This window comes from Neofelis nebulosa, chromosome 3 (assembly GCF_028018385.1).
Source record: "Neofelis nebulosa isolate mNeoNeb1 chromosome 3, mNeoNeb1.pri, whole genome shotgun sequence".
Taxonomy (NCBI): domain Eukaryota; kingdom Metazoa; phylum Chordata; class Mammalia; order Carnivora; family Felidae; genus Neofelis; species Neofelis nebulosa.
Window position 1 is genome coordinate 189497755 of NC_080784.1, and position 6180 is coordinate 189503934.

Sequence of the window (6180 nt, forward strand, 5' to 3'; positions counted from 1 at the left end):
CACATACTTTTGAACGATTGGATAAATAAAAATGGTGGGTCACAAAATAAATTGTTTTGATTTGATTTGATTTGTATAGGCAGTAAACATATTCATTCATATTGGGAAGATATATCCTGTGTCTGAATTGTACACATGTGTCTATCTAATATTTTCAAATAATAAAGTTAATAATAGTGGTAGGAAGTATTACTTATATGAATGAACGTCATGAAAGAACCAGATAGTAAATAATGTCAGTGCTCTACCTAGATCCCATAATTCCCTTTTCACTGTTTCTGTGTGTCTCCAGACTTCAGTGTGCTCTTATTCCCATAATTCCTAAGCTATAGCAATTAGGGGGAGGATTTTCTTCGGTCTACTGGACACTTCTTTGAACACGTGGGAACGTAGCCCCCCTCACCCCCTCCCCCGCCCCGCGTTGACCCTTGTGCAATACCTAATGCCAATGGAGTTTTAAAGTCCTGCTTTCTTGACTCAGGAAAACTCTCAGGGATAATTTTTTTCTTCTTAGTTCTCTGTGGGGCTAGGCTGTGTGATTTCGCTTGAGATCAGACCCTTATTTGTCTTCCTCCCCCTCTCTGTCCTTTTTCCTTCAGCCTTTTTTTGTTGTTGTTTTTCCCCTTGATGAATCCCTTGCAGGTGAACCTTCATCTCAGGATCTGCCTTCTGGGGAAGTTGACCTGGGAAAATTGTACGTTAAAATCTAATAAGTCTGCTTATTTTTTTCCTCTTTCTTTTCATTGTTTAACATGGTGTGTATGTCTTTGTAAGAATCAGTGACCAACATCACATGCAGTGATTTGTTAGGATCCCTTCTCTTATCATACGACTTTTTCTGAGATTTTATTTGACCTTTGGTACTTTTTGTAGCAAACAATGCAGAAAAGTTTTCTGCTGAGTGTGTTCATGTACAAAAGTGCAGCTTATGTGTGTTTGTTGAATGGAAACTAGAAGTTGCCTTAAAAATTCCACTATTGAATTTTTAGGAGTTTGAAAATCTAAGTTCTTAAGTTGTATTCCAAATATAGCCAATGTGCTTTTTAAAAATGGGTACATTTTGAATTCACATGGTTCAGATAATTCTGTTTCTTCCAGCATTATGAGCAAAACATTGATATGTTTTCTTCCTTCATTTCCCAAGCTGCGCATTTTATTTCTTCCAACAGGACCATGGATAAGCAAATCATTCCAAATTTAGCACATTGGAAATGTCTCATGTTTAAATCATAGATGTTTTTATGGCTCGTGTGCCTTTTGCTAACTTTATCTCCCGCTTTGCTTCGGGTAACATTCTGAATGCTAGCAGTTTCTTGTGCCTCCAGACTGGTGATGATGTTCGGCTCTCAAAATGGCCAGGTCATAATAAATACACTTTAAATAGAGCTCAGTAGTGCTCATGATTTGCAAACTAACTGGCTCCTCTCCCTTCCAGCCTTAGACTGTAAATTACTGCATTGTATGTGATTAATGTGGCCCCATCAACATCCTAGTCCCGCTTAGGTGACTAACTTGGGATAGAGTTACCTAACCTAGAAATTCTCCTTGAACTTGGAGGGAAAACAGACATGGCAGAGGCTGGGGGATTTTAGTGGAAGAAAAGATGTATTTTCTTTCTTAGTCCTTTCAAAATACATAGTATTAGTTATTTCCTGTATCTTGGAGGTTACATACAATAAAGTCTTACAGTAGAATGGATGCTGTCGTACAAAGTGTTAGCTGATGCCCCCTGTATCGAAGGCCCAGTGTGTGCTAATGCAGAGAAACCACTGTAGGATGGAGAGGCAGATTAAGGGAAGAGAGTTGATACCCAAAAATGAACAAGGAGAAAACTGTCAGGTTCTAGGGCCTGTTGGATGCCAGGCATGAGAGATGAAACTGATGGGGCAGGACGTGAGCACAGGCAGGGGTGAAAGGGAAGGTGAGACAGGGACAGAAATGAGGCAGGAAGATTTGGGACCTTTGCAGTATTCTGAGCTGAGCTGGCAAGGGCTTCCTTTCAATGCCTTGGTGTTTTGATCTGTGTTAAAACTGTGGGACCAGGCAAACAAGTACTATATTAAAATCCTCTTACATAATAGTTAAGAGTGATTCACTCTTTATAATTGAGGGGCACTGCAGTAGGCAATGAGGTTACAAATAATAATAATGATAATCAGCATCATTGTGATAATAATAGTAATAAAAATAGCTTACACTTACATAGGGCTTACTCGTATGGTGTATATTATGTGCCAGATACTTTTCTAAGGGCTTCACGTATATTAACTCCTTACAACTCTTTGAGGTGTAACCACTGTTTTCGTTTATTTTAGTTTCTCAGTTGTTACCATTTTAATGCCCATCTTGTGGATGGTGAGTCTGAAGCACAAGAAGGTGAAATGCTTTGCTCAGTGTCACTCAGCAGGTGAGTGGTAGAACCAGCACCCAAGGCCCAGGAAGTCTGGCTTCAGGGTCTGCACAAAACTGCCCTCAAATAATCTGCTGTTGGGTGGAGAGGTAGGAAATGCATTAACCGTGTAAATGACCATATAACTCACTTGGTCCCAAATATTGAATTAGTGTTCTACATAGTAGATGACTCAGGGGCCTGGAGCTGGGAGAGAAGCTTGTATGTAGCTATTTGGAGAGGTGATAGGACATGAAAGATTCAAAACTCAAGCTCAAACTTCTGGGAACAAAAGGCATTCGTTGGTGACCTAACTGAAGAATCTAGGAGTGCATCTGGCATGCGTGCATCCCAAGGTGTAAATGATGCTATCAACAGTGTCTGTCTTTCCTTCTGGGTTTCCTTTCTTCTGTCAGCATAATTCTCAGCAAAGTTCTCTTCATGCAAGCCAGGTTGCCCCTACTGGCTTCAGGAGTACATTCTGCCAGCTTTATACTCCCAGTAATGAGCTCTTCCACCTCCATGTTTCTAGAAGCAGTTCCAGGATGGTCTCAGATTTGAATTTCCATGGATTCAGTGATGTATCCACTTCCTGAGCCAGTCACTGCTTGTAGGCCTGGGTTATTTATGCATCCCTTGCCCAAGGGTGTGCCTCCCAAAATTATATGGATTAAGTGTATAGGAGAGGTGGTTTTCCAAGGGAACATCTAAATGCAGTTGCCAGAGAGAGGGGAGATGATGGCCTCTAGGAGAAAAGAGGGCAAAACATTAGATCTCTTGCCCCTGTATTACCAGGTGATATGTTGACTAACCAAGCCAAGTACCCAGACAACTAGAAAAAAAGAAGCATGTGAAGGTGTGAAAACCAGTTGGGCAGTCAGAGAAGGAGTCCTTGCTGGAGAAATTGGGACTAGAGTTCGATTTTAAAGATACATTTGAGAGGTAAGGCTGGGGAACAGAGAAGACAGAAGTCTTCTTGGTGTATGGAAAGGCGATACTAAAGCCATATAAAGCAAAACAAAATGTGTTCTGAGAAGGGCAAATGTTCAATATTACAGGAAGAAAATGGAATAGAGTCGGTAAGTCTTAAAAGTTTGATTTTAGCCAGATTATGGAGAGACCTTGAATGCCAGCCTGAGAAATATTTAAAAATTTTTAAATGTTTATTTTAAGAGAGAGAGAGAGAGAGAGAGAGAGAGAGAGAGAGAATGAGAGCTTGTGCATGAGCCAGGGAGGGACAGAGAAAGAGGGAGAGAGAGAATCCCGAGCAGGCTCTGCACTGTCAGCACACGAGCCCAATGTAGGGCTCGAGCTCATGAACCGTGAGATCATGACCTGAGTTGAAGTCAGATGCTTAACTGACTGACCCCCCAGTGCCCCTTTAAATTTTATTATGTAGGCAATGGATAGCCACTGTACATATTTCCTCAGAGAAGTAAAGTAAACCTGACACTGATTTTTAATTTTTTTTTTTTAACATCTTATTTATTTTTGAGACAGGGAGAGACAGAGCATGAACAGGGGAGGGTCAGAGAGAGGGAGACACAGAATCCGAAACAGGCTCCAGGCTCTGAGCTGTCGGCACAGAGCCCGACGCGGGGCTCGAACTCACAGACCGCGAGATCATGACCTGAGCCGAAGTCGGCCGCTTAACCGACTGAGCCACCCAGGCGCTCCGACCTGACACTGATTTATGAAGATTAATCTAGAGAGTTGGTAGCACATCAGGAATCCACAGATCATTTACTAGTTTCCTGATAGGCGGTATCCACACATTTGAGATTTGTTTGAGGAAATCACACAGTGGGGCAGATTGCTATATTGATAGATCCTGTTCATCAAACTCAAATGGATACACAGCACTGCTTTCTTTAATAACTAACTCTCTGGAATAAGCATTTTATACATTTTCTGCCTTGTCTAGACTCTCTTTCTCCTGCCTTTCCAGTCTTTCTCAACTCTCACTGCCCCATTCCTGTGCAAAGGTGCTTCCATTCCCCCCTGGACCATTGAAATACCATATTCCAAGGTGATTCCCCCTTTGTTTTGTCTTTGCCCCATCTTGGGGCTCTAGTCCAAACACAAGGTGCTAGGAGTGATGTGGTAGAGTCAGTGTTTCAAAAACAAGTTAGTGAAGTCCCAGAGGAAAGGAAAGGAAAGAAACAAAAAGGTTGGTAGAAGGATACTGAACATGCTTTTAGGCTGAAGAGATGAAGCCAGCAGAGAAAATTATGATACAAAGAAAAGCAAAGGGGCTAAGTATTGGAGCAAAGGCCCAGAGCGGAGAAGCATCATGGTATCTCAACAGAGACACCTGTTACACCAAAACGGGGGAAAAGGTGCAAAGACTTACAAAGTGTCCTAGCTGACAAAACGTCAACCCTACCTGCGCCGGTAGCTTCTTAACCTGATCTCAAATCTGGGGATGCTACAGAGGTGAGTACGCGTACTGGAGGAATGTATTCAGTTCTTTGTTCAATCACCGTTTAGGCCTTTCTATGCTTATTGGGATGTAACTGTGACCCGCTGAACATTAGCGCCTGTGGAACACAGGTTGTACTGGGAACTGGGAAGCTCATGTCAAATTGTAAGAATCTCCCGGGAGATCTAAGGAAGAGCACAGAGTACCGTGCATGGGGAATCTTTTTAATTTGTACTCATTTTTCCTTGGTGGTCTGTTGTCTGTGCCTGAGTCACGGTGAGGCCCCAAACCCACAGATTCAGCTCAGCCTTGGCCAGGCTTTGTGGAATAATGTTAAGTGGTGCTAACATTTAGCTTGTTGGGGAGCACTGAACTTTAGGAGCAGGCAAAGGAGCTGAGTCCAATTACACTGCCTATAAGAAGACAGTGGGGTAGTGATTTAGCACGTTTCTTGGAAACTTACCAAATGGACAAAAAATTAAGTGTACTAGAAGATTTGAGTAACATAATTAATATGTCCTTGATAATAGACTTATACAGAAATATAAATATAAGATATACATAGAAATTTTTTAGCATTGCTGAGTGCTCATCAAACACTCAGAAGCCATAAAAACGCTATGTGACAAAGAAGTTTGAACCAATAAAAGAATCAACAGGAAAACTCAATCACATTAGAATAACAAAAGGAAAGCTGGAAAGCTGGCACAGATTTGGAAACTAAAATCATAATATTAAATAACCCTTGGGGGGAAAGGACCAATAATGATAAATTGATAAAATAACTAGAATGGATTTACCAAATTATTATATGACAGAATTTATGGAATATAGCTAAGGCAGTGTTCAGTGGAAAATGTATAGCTTTAAAGATCTTTACCATAGTAAAAACTGAAGTCATGTAAACTGTTCAACTAAAAAAGAATTAGTGATGTGCAATGTTAGACCCAGATAGGAAATAAACCAAAAATTATGACAATAAGTTAACATTTATATTACAACATTTATTGACCCAGGCATTGTTATTGATGCTTAACTCACTTGATCCACAATAATAAAGATACACGCAGAGATCACTGAGTCAAAGTATTAAAGAATATTAATCAAACCAAAAACTAAAATAGTTTATTTAAAAATGTTAAAATAAATAAGATCTTTTAATTTTTGCATTGCCTTTCAGCAAATTACCAAGGAACAGATAATTCCTATCCTAGTGATTTATTTCTGGAAAACGGAAAGACATGCCCAATTCATTTATTTCCAGTTTTATTAAGAAATAGTTGACAAACATCACTGTGTAGGTTTAAGGTGTATAGAATGATGGTTTTGTTTAGACCCAATTCATTTTATGAGACTAGAAAAACCATTC